Raw genomic sequence first — 21924 nt, 5'->3', positions numbered from 1 at the left:
CACATGGGGGGAATTGTAGGAATGCATCAGCACGGGACAGGAGCTAAGCTGCACCCACACTACAGCGTGGTGATGCTTCGCTCACTGGAGTTGTAGCCTGTCCCTCCAACAGACCAGCCAGTTCGAGATAAAAGCATTGTTGCACTCAAGGGGTTTTGTGTGTGGATCAGGTTCAGGCTAGGAACAACACCTGATTTAACTTTGCATTGCAGCTCAGCCCTTTGAAGGTGTTAATTAGATCAAGATAGCCAAGGTCAGGCTCTTGTGTGCGCCTCTTAGGAGTTCATTTCAAGGGTGGAAGTCTTCATTTAGAGCCTGGTTCAGCCAAGCCAGTCAGCCACGTGTTTTCACCTGAGCCGTGTTTTAGAGCTAACAAAGTCTGCAGCAAAGTGAGGGCTTGTCTACACTCGCATTTATGCCAGCAAAACTTGTATCGCCCGGGGTGTGGTTTTTTTCACACCCCTGAGCGACAACGTTTTGCCGGCATATCCGCAAGCATAGACAAGCCCTGAGCATGCTCATTCAGGGCCCTAATTCCTGGGGAGGGGGGGAAATAGAGCCCCTCAAGTATTAATTTTCACTTGCAGGTGCCAGCAATTACCCCAAAATGGATTTTCAAGAAAAGCCTCAGCTTACAAGTCCTTGGAAAGACGTCACCGCTAAACTGGCTTGGAGCAGTCTGTGCAATGACTGGTTTAAGGTGACACGTGAGCCTGAAAGCTGCCTGTGCGCTTACACACCTGTACTGTCTTTGAGCAGGCTGTTTTATTTATAAGTGCGGGAACTAGGGGTGTACTAGCTGCACCCCCTGCCCTCCGGCTTGAAGAGGTTTCCATGATATACAGCATTGACAGTTTGATGCAATGGCTCTCAGCACCCCCGCAATACAAATTGTTCCAGCACCGCTGGTGGAATTGAAGACTGAGTCAGTTTCTCAAATGGCCTGATTTTCAAAGGCACTGAGCAGCTACAGCTGCTATTGCTTTGGATGGAATTTGTAGGCGCTCAGCACTGAAAATTGGGCCTAAAACTACATATACCTTTGGGTACTGAAGAGTACTATCGCTCACTGTAGACGTGTATTTAACCCTGTCCCACACACCGGCTCATATCTCACCGTCTGTCTTACTGACATCAAGAAATGTGAATCAGACAATTAACATTAAAGAAAACCTAAGATCCACTAAAGAAATGAGCGCCACAATTTTCCAAGTCCTGTCTCTCCGCTATTTTGGGATGTGTCCATCGCTCTGAGGTGTTTCTTGCATGTTTTGAAGACCACAATCTCCCATGCAGGAGCTGAAGATTTTAAAAAAATGTGAAAAAAGAAACCTCTAGAGCCAGGAACAAATTTGTTCTTTTTCTCTTGGCTATTTCTCTCATAGCAAAGTGATGTGATGGTGAGAGAAGCGAGAACAGAAAAGGCATCTTTTACTCCATCTGCCCCATATTTGTATTCCACTCATATTATTCATTGACAGAGCGGCTTGGAATTTTTTCCGCCTTGAAAATGTTGATATAATTAAACAAAAAAATCATTTTTCCCAATATTTTCCACAGAAAATTTCAACTTTCTGACAAAAAAATCAAAAGCTGAAAATTTGCAGCAGCAAAGTGAAAGTGTAGATTCACTGCACTGCCACCTGGGAGTTGTAGTTCAGGTGTCTCATGCCCATATTCTCCTTTACGGCCCAGGCTCCCTGGCCAGATTACATCTCCAATGAAACATCACAGTCGCTGAGCATGGTGCATCATGGGAGTTTGGTTTTGAACGAAATTTTTCAGATTAGCTGAAAACTTTCAGTTTTTGGGTGTTTGGGGGTGGGGAGTTGTTTGTTTTTTGGGTAAAAGCTGACATTTTTCTGAAACGCACACACATTTTTGCAAAAATTTTAGTTTAAACCCAATTTTCTGCCCAAAAATAGTTTCTATTGAAAATTTTCAACCAGCTCAATGAACCAAATTAAAATGTTCCTCTTGTTAGCACCACAGAGCTCTAATGAGCACAGTATAAACATACACCAACCCTTCTCCAAAAATCCCTTCACCCTATTCCAGTGGCACCAGGGCCTCTCCACAAAGCCCTTCACCCCTGGCAGGACCTCCTCACCCCACACAACCAGCCTTCTCACTCCACAATTCCCTCACTGCAGCTACCCTAGACAGCCCCTCCCTCCCTCCCACACGCCACCATCCCCCTTCACCCACATTTCTTCATCTGGAAAACAAATGTCTGGTGACCCACATCCCCACAATCCTCCATATCTACAAAGGATTTTGTGGTTTGGTGGGTTGTTGAACAATTTTTTGACCATTTTATGGGGCACTAACCGCAAAAAGTTGAGACCCACTGGCATAGATGTGTCTGTAGATAGATATGAACAAGCCACCTGGATTTTTCTCTCCCTGTTGTGCATCATCAACAAATAGTTAGCTGAGCTCTGATGGCAGAAGCTTTGTTAGTGGTGATAATAGAAGAGGCTGAAAGAACACAACTGGCTTTGAGGGAGTCAGGTGAGACCTGCAGTGCTGGAAGCTAGAAGGAAAATCATCTTTTGACTTGTGAACGGAGCAAATTTGCACTGACCCATCATGGTGAGTGAATAAAAGCCCATTAAAGTCAATGAGAATCTCTCTGTGGATTTTGATGGGCTTTGCCGCAGGCCTGAAATAACAGATGTCAACAGTGTCCTTCATAGAGTCATTACTCTGATTCTGACCACATGTGCGAACCCCTTTAGGCTCATGAGTATGGAAAGCTTTTTCGAAGAGGTCAAGAGAAAGGTGGCTTCTTCGGTCTGATTTTCTAGTGGTCTCCCCTTCTCCCTTTACATCAAGCCTCCTGGAATAGTTATAACAATTTCTCTGGATAAAAAACAGGCAGAAAAGAAGCAATTGGCTGACTGAGAGTATGTCTATATTGATGGCAGATCAATTCTTCGGGATCAATTGAGCGGCAGTGGAGACCCGCTCAATCAATCCAGAAGTCGACAGCATTAATCCACCCCCGCAAAAAGATTAAGTGGGGACGCCGCAGTAAGTAGAAGTTAGGAGGTCGAAGGGGGATACACAAGCTATGTACAGTACAGTAGCTTGCGTATCTCCCTTTGTCTGAGGCCGAATTTTGCCAGCATGTAGACCAAGACTAAGCAGCGGTTTATGAACACAAGTTCAGGCCTAGATACATGCAGCCACAGCTGGATGGCAGGAAAGAAAACCCTGACGTGATAAAGCCATGTGACATGGAGCCGTTTGGTGGTCGTTACCACCAACGATTTAATCAGCTCGTAATAGCGATCAAATTGAGTCGATGCCTCTGCCAGGGATGGATCTAGTTCTGCAGAAGGAGGACATATCCAGTGGCGAAATGGCACTACACTGACCATAGCTAAAAGGCTGAAAAGCAAATGTTACTCCTTGTGATCATTAAGAGACAGAGCATGTGAAAACAGCAGCTGGCCATTCTCTGCACACCATGTCCCCTGTACCTGGCAGACTGTCCAACGTGTCTGTCCCTATGAGTCTCTCTTTATGCTCATCTCATCCTGTTCACTCTCTTTCTCTCTCATGCTTGTTTTTGTTCCCTCTTTTCTGGTTTCTCTCTCTGCTCATTCCCATCAGCTAATGCTCCTTGAGTGGCGTGTCCACCAGCAGCTCCATGGGGTCGGGCCATGTGTGTTCTCAGGGCTGAGTTGAATGCCCTGGGAACACAGAAGAGAAGCCAGGGCCACAGTCCCGGAGATGTATGTGGAGCCTACAGCCCTGCATGTTTGAGCCAGGCCTATGGCCAGCGGCACTATGGACAGCCGCAAGACCACATGTGGAATAGGGGGCACGTGGATCCGGGATCACGCAGCTGTTAGAAATTCTGCTTCTCCATCCTTCCTCTTGAACCAATGGGCAGACACGGGGTTAGATCAAATAAAAGTCCTGTGTCCTCACAGTGAGTTCGGATGGTTTCTCATTTACCTGCTGTTTCGTTTTCTTTTTAACTCTGTCGTACAATCAAACCAAAGGGGGACGCGGTAGCTTCACTAGACTTGCTCTTTTGACACCCGGTGCTAACACTGAAACCAAAACCGTAGCCATCAGAACCAGCCAGCCCGGGCTTGGCTGCTGCAGACAGAGTGCTTCCTGCTCAGAAAACATACGGCTGGTTTACAGGTCAGTGCTCTGCCCACAGATATCGTCTGCGGCAGCAGCAGGTACACCCGCCTTCCCTTGAATCCTTGGCCCTGTGATAGAAGGTGATTGTGATGATGTTAAAAGCAGGGCTGGTTGAGGATCTTAGCACAGCTGGTATTGCACTCTGTGGAAGGGTGACCAGATGTCCTGATCGTATAGGGACAGTCCCGATATTTCAGGCTTTTTTTTATATAGGTGTCTATTACTCCCAACCTCTGTCCCGATTTTCCACACTTGCTATCTGGTCGCCCTACCTGTGGGCTTGATTCTCCATTACCTTGCACCTTGGGTCACCATTTATGCACAGTGCCCATACTGCATTCATTTTGCACGGGGGTTAAAGAGCCAGACCATGTGCAGGGCAATGGAGAACAGGACCTATGCTTACAGTTCTCATCCACCCAGAGCACATGAAATAAAACAGATGAAATGGGAAAGGCCTATTGGGCTTCCCAGCTCATCTCGCTGCCAATGAAGGATTCTTCTCTACACTACGTGTTTTCATTGCTTTTTCTAAACTAGTCTTACAGGACTCAAGCAACAGAGCATCCTTTGGGAGAATATTCCACACCCCAATGATCACGCCATCAAAAGGATTTCCAGATATTCCAAGCAGAATTGGACAGAGGATGGAAGTTCAATTTTTGTGAAAGACTTTGAGATTTCAAAAGCTGGCTTTGCTCCAAATCAGAACTAAACTCCCAATTTTTTTAAATTCTCCATAAAAGAAAATTCTGGATTAAAAATCATTTTATTTTGACTGAAACATTTTGCTTTGACAAATGCAAACCATTTCATTCTGATTTGGATTGTTTTGGGGTAATGCAAAATTAAAAAAAAATAATAATGGAAAGTAATTTCAAAACAAAAAATGGAAACATTTTGTTCCAAAAACGTAGAAATGCAACATTTCTACATTGTCAGAAATCCCGGTGAAATCAGCCCAACTTTGTGAAGCGTTTTGATTTAGTAGAGTCCATGGATATATAGATTCAAAGGCCAGAAGGAATCACTGTGATAATCCAGCCTGACTTCCTGTATTACACAAGCCAAGTAACTTCCCCAAAATAATTCCTAGAGCAGATCTGTTAGAAAAACATCCAATCTTGATCTGAAAATAATCAATGGTGATGAATCCACCACAACCCTAGGTAAATTGTTCCAATGGTTAATTACTTTCACTGTTAAAAATTTAAACCTTATTTCCAGTCAGAATGTGTTGCACTTCAATTTGCAGCCATTGGATCATGTTACACCTGACTCTATTAGACTGGGGAGCCCGTTATTAAATATTTTAATCCTTTAATCATTCTCGTGGCTCTTCTCTGAACCCTCTCCAGTTTATTAACATCCTTCTTGAATTGTGGGCACCAGAACTGGACTCAGTATTCCAGCAGTGTTTCCACCAGCATCAAATATGGAGGTAAAATAACCTCTCTATGCCTATTTGAGATTCCCTTGTTTATGCAGCCCAGGATCACTTTAGCTCTTTTGGCCACAGCGTCGCACTGGGAGCTCGTAGTGAGCTGATTATCCATGACGATACCTAAATCTTTTTCAGAATTCCAGCTTCCCAGGATACAGTCCCACATCCTGTAAGTCTGGCCTGCATTCTTTGTTCCTAGATCTATACATTTACATTTAGCCATATTAAAATGCAGATTGTTTCCTTGTGCCCTGTTTACCAAGTGATCCAGATTGCTCTAAATCAGTGCCCCTTTCTCTTCATTATTTACCATTCCCCTAATTTTTGAGTCATCTGCAAACTTTCACAGTGATGCTTTCATGTTTTCTTCCAGGTCACTGATCATAGTGTTAAATAGCATAGGGCCAAGAACGGATCCTTGTGGGACACCACTGGAAGATGGGACAGACCTGGTTGATGACAATTCCCCATTTACAGTTACATTTGAGACCTATCAGTTAGCCAGTTTTTAATCTATTTAATAAGTACCATGTTAATTATATACTGTTCTAGTTTTTTAATCAAAATGGCATGTGGTAGCAAGTCAAACACCTTCCAGAAGTCTATTACATCAACATTATTACCTTTATCAACCAAACTTGTAATCTCATCAAAAAAAGCTATCAAGTTAGATTGACAAGATCTAGTTTCCATAAACCCAAATTGATGTGAATTAATTACATTATTCTCCTTTAGTTCTTTATTAATCGAGTCCCATATCAGCCATTCCACTATCTTGTCTGGGATTGACGTCAGACTGATAGGCCAATAATTACCTGGGTCATCACATTTACCCTTTTTAAAAACTGGCACAACATTAGCATTCTTCCAGGTTTCTGAAACTTTCCCAGTGCTCCAAGATATTGAAAATCAACACTAATGGTCCAGGAAGCTCCTCAGCCAGCTCTTTTAAAACTCTTGGATGTAAGTTATTTGGACCTGCTAATTTAAAAACTAACTTTAGTTGCTACTGTTTAACATCCTCCAGAGATACTAGAGGAATGGAAACAGTGCCATCATCACCATATGATGAGACTCCATCATCTGTTTTTCCCCCAAATACACAACAGAAATATTTATTGAACACTCCTGCCTTTTCTGCATTATTACTGATAATTCTACCATTTCCATCTAATAAGGGACCAATACCATTGACAAGATTCTTTTTGTTACTAATATATTTTTAAAACTACTTGCTGTCCTTAACTCTGCTGGCCATAGATTTCTTCTTGGGTCCCTTTGCTTCCCTTATCCGTTTTACTAACTTCTGATTTATATTCTTTACTATCAACTTCCCCTTTCTTCCATTTGGTTAATATAATATATATTTCTACAGCTGCCTTCACTTCCTCTCTAAACCAGGTTGCTCTCTTAAACAACACAGCCTTCTTCATCAGTTGTGGCTTGTGGGGCATCTAATAAGGTGCTCTTAAATGATTCCCAATTATCATTCACATTTTTCTGATTAAATTCATCCTCCCAGCTGAATTGGTTCACAATTGTTTCAACTTTGTGAAGTGGGCCCTATTAAAACACCAAGTATATATATTACCGGTCTGGACTTTATTCTGCTTGCACATGATAAATGTGATCAAGTCATGATCATTTGTACCTAAGCTACCATTAACTTTCAGTTCTGTGATCAGTTCCTCTATCTGTTAGGACAAGGTCTAATATAGAATTCCCCCATGCTGGTTGCAACTCTTTTTGAGTTAGGAAATTGTCGTCTATAATGTTTGGAAATTGCAAGTATGAAACCTCCAGCATGTGTCATTCAAACTGGAGTCCCCCACGATCACTCAGGCTTTTTTTTCCCCTGCACGTTATAGACGAGTGTTTATAGAGGCGGTCATCCTGTTTCCTCCTTGATTTGATGGTCTGTAGCAGACACCAACTAATCACCATCTTGTTCTTCATCTGTTAAGACATTGATCGATTAGCATTCGTGATCATTGCCTTCCAGTTATCAGTGACTTGGAAACAGGTAATGCCAGTTTTGATGTAGCGTGACACTCCCTCTCCAGTTGTGCCCACTCCTTCCTTCCTAAATAGGTTATAATAATTGATTTTAACATTCCAGCTGTGTGAATCATCCCGCCGGGTTTCAGTAATACCAACTAGATCGAATTTATGTTTATCAATGAGCAAGTCCAATGCCTTTGGTTTGTTCCCTGGGCTCCTAGCTTTGGAGTATAGGCAATTAGAGAATTTCTTCTCTTCATGTCCTTTGGTTCCTTGATTAATTTTGTTCTCACCAGCTTGAGTTTGTGCTGCGTGCTCGTATCTCTTTTTACTCTCCCCTTTTGCTATTAGTTTAATCCCCTGCTGATTACTCTAGCCAGTCTGTAGCCCAAGAGATTGTTCCCCCTTGTGACAGGATGCTATCAGCAGTACCTTGGCTAGGACAATTACACACTTCCTGGTGGGGGGGATTGTGAGCCCCTGGATGACAATCACAGGGCTAACAACACAATTGGGGAGAATATAAGAAGAGGAAACAGGAAGCCAGGGACAACTCAACAGGGATCTCAGAGGGTGAGCCTGGACTGCGGCGTGAGGGCTGCAGGGAAGCCTGTCCTTCTATAAGCCTTTGTTGCGTGGTATTGCAACATCAGATGGAAATAAATGCATGCCCTGGTAAATGATAAACAGCCTGATGTGTGTTTGTGGCTGCGAAACCAGCTGAAATGGCTAGTCAGTGAGGTTCACTGGGTAGCGACGGAGGCGTCCTGTGGCAGCCCTTCTACTGAGAAGGACATCCGCACTACACCCCCCTCCCCCCCCCCCCCCGACAGAAGGTGGACCAATGTTCCGCAAAACCAAAACCCTCCACCCCTTCCTTAACCAGCATTTCACTTCCAGAGTCTCCTGCCTGCTGTCTGCCTTTGCTCATGGGACAGAAAGGAGCTCAGAGGAGATTGCTTGGACACTCTTCTTCTTCAGCGCACAGCTTTCTCATAGATTCACAGTGTCCCAGGCCAGCAGGGACCAGGGTGATAATCTAGTCTGGCCCAAAATAATTCCTAACGCAGCCCTTTTAGAAAAACATCCAGTCTTGATATGGTTCTGGAATTCGGTTCCACGGAAGTTTTTCGGACCAGATGTTCCTGCTCTTCATTGCGTCCCATTGCTCATAGCTGTGCGCTCCCTATAGCCACACTGGGTATGAGAACAGAGCCTGGATGGCAGAGGGGCAGGCTGGAGGGAGATCTGTTTAAAAGACTAAAGCCAGCCAGAGAAGGGGATACGGTCAGGGCAGCTGGGCAGCCTCCACTGGCAGAGTTATTATGGAGGCCTGAATGCGAAATAAAAGCGCCCTCCCCTAATGAAACCCCAAGGAAAGGATGGTGGCTCAGACATCAGTCCCACAGGTGGAGCTGCCCCGTCTGGCACGGGGGCAGTGCAGTTTGTGCCCCCACGCACCTGCAGAGCTCCCAAACTTTTTGTTCGGGGTCTCAGCAGAGAGGCCAGGGAGACTAAACTTCCCTCTCACCCCTGAGAAGCTGTCCCTTCACATCAAGGTTACCTCTTTATATATTCTCTACTGCTGCCTGCCCCACGCCAGGTCTGTGGAGAGATGGATTTGAGTCCGCAGGCCTGTCACTCGCGTCCCTCATGCGCGCACCGCCAGGCTGATGCAGGAGACAGTGCTCCGTGAAGCGGAAAACAAATTTGCTCTTGATTGTGAGATAAACACTGCAGGGGACATTAATGTTACAAATTGACACGCAAGCATGGCCTGAGCCCTCTCGGTGATTGCTGTGTGACGGCCGATACTTTCATCTTCCCGTTTCCCTCAGGGGATTGCTGCTCTCTTCACGCAGAAGATGAGTTTTGCACCACTGGAAGTTCCAACTCCAAGCTTCCGCTCACATGTATTTTAGGGCGAGATCCGGGTCGAGAGAGAAGTTGGGCTCTTTCTTGCCCCACCCTGCCAAAGACACTGTAGAGTGAAAGTGGTTTCTGGAACTAGTGCCATTATTCTATAGCCTGACACCATGGATGTGATAGTTACATAGGAATTTCCATAAAGCCATACCATGTACTTTGGGCAATATTGCTGTATGATATCTGTTCAATCAGTTGTTCTCCAGAGTCTCAGTTTTCATTTAAAAATAGTATCTAGATGTTATGGTTGCCAAGAAAACCTTGAAAATATGACCCAAGTGTAACAGCTGCTGTAATGCCTGCCTGAGTTTGCAGAGAGCCTGAACCAATAGCTCGGAGGTGTGAAGTACTGTTCAGTTTAGTGGGTGCTAACGCAGATATTTCATTGCTCATCAAAGCACGTCAGGAAGGAGAGGAAGTGGCAGTTCATAATCTGCACAATTGATACAGAGTAGCTGCTCATTTTGAGTAGGACTTTAACAATACATGGCAAGGTGAAAGGGGCGGGGGGTGATTGGTTTCATTTTCCTGAAGGAGGCAGGGTCTCAGCTTTCAGAAGTGCAGGAAATGCTGCCACACAGAAACAGACCCGTGGTCCATCTAGTCCAACAGTGGCCGGCATCCTCTGCTTCCGAGGAAAGTGCAAAACCCAAAAGCAGGCAGTTATGGACTAACTTGCCCACAGGGACAATTTCTTCCTAACCCTCAGGCAGAGACTGACTTCTGCCCGATTCTCACACCCTGGGATTAAAAGCCTACTAATAATAGCGTTTACATAGCAATTAATGCTGCACATGTTGGCCCACGCCAAGACCCCAAGCCAAACACCTCTGGATTTCCAAGAGGTTCGCTCAGACGTTCGTGGCTGGCTCCAGTCTCTGCACTGGGCCTGATCCAAATCCCATTGATGTCAGAGGGCTTTGGATCAGGGCCAGTGTGGGAAGGGTGAAGGCAGGGTTCAAAACAAGGGAGGAGGGCAGCAGAAAGGATCCGACTGGGAGTAAATGCAGGTTAACAATGGGAAAAGCTATTATGAAATGAACTAGTGAGGGGTGGATGTTTGAAGCAGAACATAAAAAAAATCCAAGGGAGTCCTAGATTTACTTCTGTAGAAGGAGGTGAGGGATGGGTTTGGGGGCAAAACAGGTAAGAAGGCTTAAGAAAAAGCCAAACGGTGAATGTGCTGGGGTGCGCAGGCTCGCCCTTGGCTGTTATGGTGCTACCGGAGGCAGATCCCTTTGGAATCAGCCAGGAGAAGCACCATCTGATGTTGCAGTAAGGAAGAAGTATGCAGAGCAACAGCTACCAGAAACCTAAGGGATCTAGCTCTCCATCCCCCTGCCAAACGTTGCATGAAAAAATAAGTCTCTAGGGTCGACCAGTCCATAAGATGCGTATACCCAGTTTGCACTTCATTTCTCAAGAAGAAATTCCAGTGTCTGCATGTGTCAACTGAGGTTTATTTTGGCCACAAATTTTGGAAGTGGCCATTGATTTTAGGTGCCCAACTAGGGACATCTTGGGGCTGATTTTTGTAGGTGCTGAGCCCTATGACTCCACTCGAAACCCCCAGCCCCTCCCTCTTCCTCTTCCCAGTCTCTGAACCTCAGCTTCACTCCACACTTGCCCCTCTTACCCTCTTCTCTCCTGCCCTGTCCCTCTCCCCCTCTTCGCTTTTCTTCTCATTCAGCTTATCCCTTTCTGACTAGCCCCTGCCCTGCCCCCCAAATCCTGGAATTCACATGATGCTTTCTGCCCTCACCTTGTTCTCACGGAGTGTGTGTTCTACCCCTCCCCGGCCTGTCTCGGTCTGATCTGTTTACACTATTCAGGGCAGGGACCGTCTCTCATTCTGTGTCTGTACAGCACCTAGCACAGTGCAGCCCATTCTTGGTTGGTGCATGGGCCCCACTGTAACAAACACGATCAACAGTCACTTAAAGTCAATGAGCACTGCAGGTGCTCAGCCCACCTGAAAAAATCAGACCCACGGCGTCTCCAGCTGGGCGGCCAAAAGCCGAAACATCCCAGATAACTGGCGCCTTGTGGCCGTGACGCAGGTAACCGACTTAGCCTTCCGACGCACCCATTACCCACCACGGTGCGAGTGTGAACCCAACATGAATGCTAGCTCAGGTCACTGTGGGTGCTGCAGCCATCTGGCTTGCAGGGTCAATAATGCTAAGGACACTCTGAACAGCTCGAGCTGCCGCAGGGCTGACTGGGATCCTGCCCCAGGCGAGACACTTGTCCCTGTGAGGGATCGGCAGTAGCCGCGGGGAGTGTGGGGGAGGTCCACCCTACACAAGGCCTGAAGGGGTTAAGGTGGCCAGGTAGGCCAATTGACAGCCCGGGCTGCACCTGGAGGAGGTGCCGGGAACAGGGGATTGATTGCAGGCAGGCTCAGCTGGGCAGGGACAGGCGGGACCTGTATCAAGCCCAGCAGCTGTGAGCAGCTAGGGGACTGGAGGGAAGTAGTCTCTACTTACTCTCTGGGCTGGGAGACAGGTGAACCCAGAGAAGTGGGGAGAGCCAGAAGAGGCTCAGGGAAAGGCAGCAATGTTCAGGAGGGAACTGACCTTGGCTGCTGACTCAAGGGTCCCGGAGTAGGGGGCAGGCCCGGGTTCCCCTGCCAGCCCTTGGGGTAGTAGCACCGCAGGGGCAGGGAATAGGAAGCCTGCTGCTGGCGAGGAAAGACTCGGGTACCTCAGAAGGGGGACACACGCACAGCGACCTGGTCGGAGGGCCACCTCGCAAAGACGGAGCAGCAGGAGTTGCAGAGACGGGCGGGAGAGACGGCCACAGGAGGACACAGCACCTGGAAGGAGCTAATCCCCAGAGCGGCCAGGAAGAGGCGGTGAGTGGAACCCTGTGGCAGTTGCTCCATGTTTGACGCACCACGCCGAACACAGCTCAAAGGAAATCGAGCTGTGGTGTCTTCGTGCTCTCTCTTTAAAGACAGACTGAGCTGGACTCAGGTCGACACTGTCAGCCCACACCCGTGCAGCTCCTTAGACTGGAAGGCAGAGCACACCGGCTGTGGAGAGGGGGATGCTTTTTTGGAAACCAGGTGGGTAAGAGTCATGGGGGGGGGGGACAGACCCCAGATTGTTTATTCTGAATGGATTTGGGAACTGGACAATGGCCGGTTCAGGAGTGACGGTCAGGCCCTGCTTGGGGAGTATATCAGGGCAGGGGAGGTACAGATCAGTGTAACTTGAAAGCTGTCACTGGGGGACTACAGGAGGAGAAGGGCCGATAAGACCCCTGATTCCTGAGGCTAGCGTCTTGGATACCAAAGGCTGAGGGGAGCTGAGGAGAAGGTGGGTGCTTGGGACTTGCTACCTGCAATGGCATAAGCCATGCCTCTCCAGCTTAGACCGTGCCGTGGGTAAGGCAGGTTGTGTTATGCAGACCGTTTCCTTTGTTCTTCTCGGGTTTTCTTGCTGTGCTGAGCCGATCTTACCGCACAACATGCCAGGTGGGGAGATTCTGCGTGACTTTCACACACGCTGGCCCGAAGAGCTGGAATAACCTTCCGCCAGCACGGCGAGGTGGGAAGGGAGAGAGGTCGGATGCGGAGCTTTCCCTGCCCGTGATTCTCAGGCAAAGGGGCACGGACCAAGGGCTCTCTCAGAAGCTGTGCTGCAGTCTTCTAGTTTCGTGGGAACTGTATCATTGCCCGCAGACCAGAGCCAAGTTTAAGGGCAGTGAGGTGATCTCTGAGGCGCCAGCTCATGGATGCCAGTAGGGTGCCAGTTTCTTTCGCTGTTGGGATGTAGGCCGAAGCCTCACCTGCTGGCTGAGGGGAGGCTTCACACCCTTCCCTGCTCTCCCCGAGTGAGTCATTGTCTAGAAAAGGGACTAACATGTCCATAGGTTGGTGTTTTATTTCGGCACAGGAAAGGGCAGGTGAGTAGATTTTGTGTCTGGGGTTGGCAACTTTTCACAATATTTTGTGCCTTAAGCTGCTTTGGGGACTAGCTGTCCCAGACCGCCAGGTACGCAGCAGAATTTGAGCACACTCCTTCTGGCTTCTCTCTTCTTTTCAAATGCACTTGAAAGCAATTGCAGTTCCCGTCTCAAAGGCTGCAGGAGTCTGGGCCACTCAGCCATGCCACTTGACTGGGAAGCACAAACTCCTGGATCCCAGCTTTTCCATCTATCCCACTCTGTGTGGCCTTGAGCAAGTCACTTGGGGGCCTGAAATTAGGCACCTAAATGGCCTGATTTTCAGGCATGCTGAATACCCACAGCTCCTACTGAAGTCAAAGCTTCTTGGGAGGCAGACAGGCCATATAACCATCACAGACCATCAAACTGCATTTCAGCCTCCCTCCAATATTTCTTAATTATGAAAATCTATCAACCTTTCTTGCTCTGCCGGGGATGCCAGCGGGAAACGAAGTTATTCAGAAAGGAAGGTGTGTCAGTGATAGACTGAGAATTCCTGGCTTAGGGGACATGGGTGCTTCTTCTGCCGAGCCATTCCCATGCTGCTTATTCATGGATCAATTGCAGAAGCCTCCAGACTTATCAAAATTGCTGTTGAGAAGTGGGTTGGAATCTTGCTGGAATTTTGACAACCCATCGGAGGGAAAAGCAGACCCTTCTCAGCTTGCTTTACACTGTCAGCTAGGAGTCAACGATAGTGCACAATTCCATAGGAACATAGGCTTTGCCAGACTGGATCAGAGCCGAGGTCCATCCGGTCTAGTATCCCATCTCCAGCAGGAGCTGGCACCAGGTGTTTCAGAGGAACGTGCGAGAACCCGACAGTAGGCAAATGTGGGATAATCTGCCCCATAATATTGTGTGTGTGTCCCCTCTGCACACCCCACATGTGACACGGTGACCCAGAATGGAGGATAAATCACCCAAACCAGCAGCAAAAGGAGAAGCTTAAAATGAGGCAGAATTAATGCTCCAGCCTGTATAAAATTTCTGGTTCTGTGACTCAGCATTTCTGATGTCCAGGAATTGACAGAAAAGGCAGTGAAATCTCTCACCAGGTTGTCTTGTACAGGGAGGAGGTAGAGCTGAGTCTGACGTAAGTGACTGCCCTTGTAATTGGCCACAACTGAGGGTCAGGAGTGTAGCAATTGGCATATCAAACCCATCCATCTATTCTGGTTTCCTCTCCTTGAGAGCTAGCCAACACCAAATGCTTTAGAAGAAGGTGTGAAACACCTAGGATGGCTGGTTAAACCTGTGGAACTCACAGCAACAAGCTATTATTCAGAGAAAGTTTGTTAGAATTTTTAAAAAGCATTAGCTCTTCATATAACTAATGACAGGAAGGATAATCATATAGTGAATACACTGGGCTGGGACTCAGTAGATCTGGGTTCATTTCCCAGCTCTACTGCAGACTTCCTGTGTGACTTTAGACAAGTCACTTTATCTCCCTGGGTCTCAGTTCCCCATCTGTAAAATGCAGCTAATAATAATTCCTGTCTTCCATCCTTGTCTGTTGTGATTCTGTCTTATAGCCGTGCCGATCCAGGGACATGAGATAGACAGGGTGGGTGAGGTCTTATCTTTCACTGGACCAACTTCTGTTGGTGAGAGAGACAAGCTCTGACCTGAAGAAGAGCTTTATGGCACTCAAAAGCTTGTCTCTTTCACCAACAGAAGTTGATCCAATAAAAGATATTACCTCCCCTTCTTGTCTCTTTCATATCTTGATTATAAGCTTTCTGGAGCAGGGATTGTCTCTTTGCACAGCCCCTAGCACAGTGTGGACTCAGACTAGGTTGGGATCTCAAGCTGCTACTGTAAAACAACTACTAAAGATAGGAGAATCTGCTGAAAATCAGACTAGAACAGTATTATTATGCCAGCTAGCACACGTTTAACAGTGACCTGTAACTGACAGTCTATGACTTTAAGAAAAAAAACCTGTCATTGGGTAAGCCTGTCTTTGGGTCTCAAGGGTATTTCCCCTCATGCCAGCCATCCTCTCTCTATATATATCTCTGAACTCCTAATGTGTGTCAGGAACAATTAGACCACAGCATTTATCAGTACACTTCCACAAGTCTCCGTCAGCAAGCAATGAGGTCAACTCTGTGAATGCAGAAACTCTGAAGTAGGAGGAAGCAAAGGATGGTGGTAGGGATTCTGAATATACTCAGCAGGTTAATTATAAATGCCAAATCAAAGACCGGCTTTAGCATTAATTGTCGGAGCCTGGACAGAGGAGACAGACCTAAAGAAATGAGAGAGTGGGATGCGGTCAGAGAGGAAGTAAGTGTATTTTAAATGCACAGACACAATGCATCAGGCATGGAGCGCTTGCTGTGTGGGGGAAAATTGTGATTCTGTCTGGAAGTGAAATTCATTAAAGGATGCAGCCTGGATGCTTTCATCCTCTACACTGCTAGATGACAGGGCGAGGGAGTGATACATGCCTGGAAATGCCATGTGCAACAAGGTCACTGAGGCAGATGAGACCGGAATGGGTAGAGGCCAGTAAACGTCAGAGGGAAGAGGGAAGAAATGTTTAATCCGGCCATCCAGTGACCCAGGAACTGCATATCACTGACCTGCAAGAGAAGGTGGTCTGGAGCAAATGCCAAGGGAAGAACTGTAGATGGCCCCCAGAGATGTAAAAGCCAGCACAGAATGCCCCTCCCCTCCCCCCCCTCCCCCAGCCAAATCATCCAGCCAGGGTGAGACTTACTGAGAAGGAAAATTACCCCCACACAATACTCCAAGGAGCATAAGGTGAAACAATTGGAATAAACCAGAAAACCCAGCTCTTGTTTTCTTTGAATACACATTCCACGACTTTTCTACAGCAGAGAAAACACTCCCTGTCTACATCCATAACTCCACCAACTTCTTCTCTTTGAAATCTCCCCCCTTTGAAACCTGCCTCTGCCGTGAGACCTACAAATCACTTCTGTCTGGCACCACTTAGGAAAGCTGAGACTTCTGTTTTTCTGCTAAATTCTGCTTTGCTACCACATCCTCCCCCCTTGCCTTCAACCATGTATTTGCTTCATCCACCTGTTATGTCCTGTCTGACATGAAGGGCAAAATCCTGACCCTATTGAATTCAAAGGGTGTTGTGCAGTTGACTTAAATTGGGCCAAGATGATAAACTCTCTGGGGCAGGGATCATCTTCTTTGTTACTTGTCTGTATAGCACTCAGCGTGCTGGGGCTCTGATCCTAGACTGGGGTTCTTCGTTCTTACCGTTCTGAAAATAAATAATTAATCTTCCCAGATACCTCCCTGTGAGTTGTGTGTGTGCAGTTGCCAGGCCGATCAGGTTTCACATGTTTAAGATAGAGGACTATAGAAATTAAAAGAGAAAAAGACATCATTGAGGCAGCTATTGAGTTTCCCAAGGGCTAATGCACAATTGTCCTCAATCTATAATCCATTTTTTAGTGCTTTGTCCAGTCTCATTTTAAACATCATGAGCAATGAACTTCCACCACTTCCCCTGGGAGATGGTACACACAGGCTATGGCAAGTTTTTCCTCAGATTCAGCCTACGTTCTCCTTTCACTAATCTCAGTCCTTTACTCCTCAACACCCCCCGCCCCCAATCGATCACCGTAAACAACTAGTTACCATTTTACATGCTTCACATGTCTCCGGAGAAGACCTACTACATGCATATTGTTTGCTTGCTTCAGTATTATTTTAATACTAATAAATATATACCTCTAGGAACAAAGAATGTAGGCCATACTTATGGGATGGGGAATTCTATCTGGGGAAGCAGTGACTCTGAAAAAGATTTGGGGGCTGGGGTAGATAATCAGTTCAGCATGAGCTCCCAGTAGGATGCTGTGGCCAAAAAAGTTAATGCAATTCTGGGATACACATAAAGGGGAATCTCGAGTAGGAGTGGAGAGGAAAAATAAGTTCTGTATTTGGCACTGGTGCGACCACTGCTGGAATACTGTGTCCAGTTCTGATATCCACAACTAAAGAAGGCTGTTGATAAACTGGAGAGAGTCCAGAGGAAAGCCAGACGAATGACTGAAGGATTAGAAAACATGCCCTACGGTGATAGATACAATGAGCTCAATCTATTTAGTTTAACAACGAGAAGGTTGAGTGACTTTATTACAGTCTATAAGTACCTACATGGGGAACAAATATTTAATAACAGGCTCTCCAATCTAGTGAGAAAGATATAACACGCTCCAGTGTCTGGAAGTTGAAGCTAGACAAATTCTGACTGGAAATAAGGTGTAAAGTTTTCACAGTGCGGACAATTAACCAATGGAACAGTTTACCAAGGATTGCAGTGGATTCTCCATCACTGGCAATTATTAAATCAAGATTGGATGTTTTTCTACAAGATCTACTATAAGGATTGTTTTGAGGACATTCTCTGGCCTGTGTTATACAGGAGATCAGACTAGATGATCATAAAGGTCCCTTCTGGCCTATGAATCTGTCTGTCTTTCTCTTTTTTTTTTTTTTTTTTTTTTTTTAAAGATTGAACTTTCTGTGCAAAGAAATGTGTTCTGGACTCACATACGTTGATTGCAGTCAGTGGGGACGTTATCCTGGGCCAGATTACAAAGGCATTCAGGCACCTTAAAATGACTCTCAATGAGAACTAGGCAGCTAAACATGCTTGAGGTTCTGCGTCTAGGTGCCTACCTTGCTTAGTTGTTTGTATTTATCGCACTAGGCGCCTATCTGCATCTTTAGGTGCCTAAATACCTTTATCGATCTGGCCCTGTGTTTAATCTAGTCCTTCTATAGCATTAGCTAGTCCCAGTCTAGGTAAGGGAAGGAGTAGTTTATGTTGTTGTCTTCAAAAAAAATATAAAGGGACAGAGTCTGTCCCCACTGTGACCACTGTCAGGCTGGAAAGTGGCTCTAAACAGAGAGTTGAGGATTTCCTTTGCATGTGTCAGGGCAGGGAGGGGGAGACTAAAAGCACCGTGCCCTCCAACGATCTCCAGCTGGTGCACTGGCTGATGCTGAGGCTGCTCTCACTTACACAAGGAGCTGGCTGGGACAATGTCGAAGGTGGTGTATCATCACCCTGCCCTTCCCAGGTCTTGGGCCACGCAGAGCTCAGCCAGACACATGAGCCACGGCCAAGGACTGGAAACTGGTTCTCTTGGAAAAAACCCTTGTCCACAGCCAGCCATGCTATGATTTGTTCCGGAGCTAGGTGGGTCTTGAATGAAGCAGTTCAATGTTGTGTTGCGGGGCTGGTTGCGTTAGCACACTCTACAAGTACAGCAGAACCCCGTTTGTGTGACCCTCCATTACCCGGCTCTCTGTATTCACCGAACAACCAACGCACACAGGTCCAGAAGCGGACGATCTCTCCCATGGCTGCTAGATGGAGCCTCAGCCTCGCAATTTCCCATTCTCCAGATTACTCGAATTATTACTATCCGATCTGACCCCGGTCCCAGTTAGATCGGATAAATGGGGTTCTGATGAACTCACTTTTGAACAAGATCAAGGAAACATCGCTTCTGCTGGGGTATGTTTTCAGTCACGTTAATACCCATTAAACTCATTGAGAGTTGGGTACAGTTTCCACAGCCAGTATTAGCCCTCCCTTTGCACAGACTGACTGGCACTGGGCCAGGTGTCCTCATAGGGCCAGAATGACTGGAGGACAGTAGGACTTTCTCATAGACTTTAAGGTCAGAAGGGACCAATATGATCATCTAGTCTGACCTGCTGCACAACGCAGGCCTCAGAACCTCACCCACCCACTCCTGTAATAGACCCCTGACCTATGACTGAGTTATTTAAACCACGATTTGAGAACTTCAAGATACAGAGAATTCACCAGCAAGTGACCCATGCCCCATGCTGAAGAGGAAGGTGAAAACCCCCTAGGGCCTCTGCCAATCTTCCCTGGAGGAAAATTCCTTCCCAACCCCATATATGGCGACCAGCTAAACCTGAAGCATGTGGGCAAGACTCACCAGCCACACACCCAAGAAAGAATTCCCTGTAGTAACTCAGAACCCACCCATCTAACATCCCCCTCATAGGCCATTGGGAGAGAGCAGAGTCATTGATATATTATAAAAACGTTATAGGAACGGCCATACTGGGTCAGACCAATGGTCCATCCAGCCCAGTATCCCGTCTTCCGATAGGGGCCAATGCCAGGTGCTTCAGAAGTAATGAACAGAACAGGGCAATTTCCAAGCTGCACAGTCCCACCTCATACGGAAATTCTTCCATATCCCTAATAATTTTTTGTTGCCCTCTCTGTCCCTTTTCCAGTTATATCTTTTCTGAGTGGGGGCAACCGGAACTGCGTGCAGTATTCAAGGTGTGGGTGTACCATGGATTTATAAAATAGCATTATATTTTCCTCAGCAACTGATTTCCTCTGTAGTCTCCCTTCCCCACTTCCTGGAAATAACTTTTGCACACAAATCAACTTCTCCTCACAGTTAAATGGTCAGATTACACTAATGGGTTGTTGGTACCCCTTTCCAAAGAGGTAACTCAGGATGTGTCTGTCTGTCTATGTCATCTATCTTCTCCAGTGATTATAATGCATACAGTAATACAGAGCAAATTCTATCCTTTGACACAGGCACAACATTTTCCATTTCTGACTACCTGAAAGAAGGAAAACCGCAGAAAGCAAACCAATGTCATGGCCTGGTAGGGCCCTGCGACACGGGGGGACACTTGTTAATTAGGAGGGCATAGCTGTATAAGAAACAATGAGATTTGAAGGGGTCTAAACTAGATCCACAGCCTATATAACCAGCGTGGAAAAACAGAACCATGTGGTCTAGAGGAATCTACCCAGGACTAGGGTCAGGAGCTCCCAAGTTCTGACCTTGGCTGGATCATTTATTTCCTATAAGGTCTTGTGCAGATCATCTCAGCTCCGTTCCTCGGTTTCCTTACCCTCAAAATGAAGAGAGGTGACCTGCCTCTTAGCAGAGACGCCAGCCTTGTTCTGAGGCCTTTAGGGATGTTTACAAAAACGTGTAGGAAGGAATTAGGGAGTCGCTTGGAGCAGTGGCAAGTACGAAAGGTGCAAAGCCAAACACAGAGAGAGGGTCTGAGGCAGCGCCTTTTGCAGTGCGTTTTAGATGCACTTCTACACATGACAGAGTAATAACAACAGAGGTCCTAGCTGAAGTAACGTTTAGTAACACCAATAGCCCTGATTAGGTCAGACCACGACATCAGCCATACCCTCACGCCTTCACAAGCACTTCTGAAACCCTTTTGGGTGTGCTTTTGGAGTGTTTGGCTCATTTTGTCAGTGGGGTTTGGAGTGCTGGATTCACTACCCTAGCCACAGGCCGTGTGTTGCACTCTAACATTTGTGCAGGGCTGGATTTCCAATTAGGCATAGTAGGCATGTGCCTAGGGGCACCAGTGTTCTAGGAGCACCTGAACAGTGGCGGATTACCACACAGGGCCTGTATCCGGAGTCCTGGCCAGTTTGGGGGCCCTGCATGAGTGCCGGAACTCTGGCCCCACCCCCTGCTCCTCCTCTTCCCCCTGAGGCCCCACCCCCTGGCCGGCTCCCCTCCCCTTTCACTCCCCCCCTCCCCCCCGTGTGGAAAATACGATGGTCAGCTGTAGACAGGGGAGGCACTGAAGATGCTGTGCCTAGAGGCGCATAAGGTGTAAATCTGGCTCTGTCTGTGTGGCCCCTACTAGACTACATTAACACGCTGTATGTGACGTTCACACGCCTGAGCTACAGGTGCCTTTGCACAGGGGTGCCAGCAGTGGTGCACGACACCCCCTGTGGCTGTGGCACTGTGTTCGTCACATCCAAGCGGCGAGTGATACACAACACACATGTAACCCTCACCATTTTTAAACGTAATTGCAGAATTTGTAGATTTAAGCTCGCTTGAGTCATTTTGTAATTACATTTCAGAATCAGGAGGATTATGGGAAATTAGGGATGGCTGGTATCTTTTAAATAGGGATGTTGTGAGAGTGCGATGAGGCTTAGGCCCCGATACCTTCAAAACTGCCTCCCTAGCCGTGAATCTCCAAGACAGTTGTGTGCTCTGTGACCCGAGGCACTCCTGTACTCACACCCTACGCATCACAGCAATAACATCTGTACAAACTAAGCCTTGTGAGGTGTCGTGTGAAAGCTAGTAACACGCTAGTTATTAATAGCATTGTAAAATGCAGGTGTTAATGTTATATGTGAAGTTACAAATTCCCTCTGTCTGATGTTACTAGAACATGGTTTAGACCAGACAGCCTAGCCAAGGTAAAGGTGGTAAACAGGACTGTCCTAGATAAAGGAATGTGGGTTTACTTCAATTCACACATTAGCAATAAACAAAGCCATCAAGCGAAACTGGTGGGGGGGTGTGGAGTACCCTTATCCTGAACTTGAAGGACAGGGAATTAACAAGGCACTCAATCCCCAG

This window comes from Emydura macquarii, unplaced genomic scaffold (genome assembly GCF_026122565.2).
Source record: "Emydura macquarii macquarii isolate MOO-44397 ecotype Brisbane River unplaced genomic scaffold, CSIRO-AGI_Emac_v2 contig_1676, whole genome shotgun sequence".
NCBI classification, from domain to species: domain Eukaryota; kingdom Metazoa; phylum Chordata; order Testudines; family Chelidae; genus Emydura; species Emydura macquarii.
Note: the sequence above shows the minus strand (reverse complement) of the source record.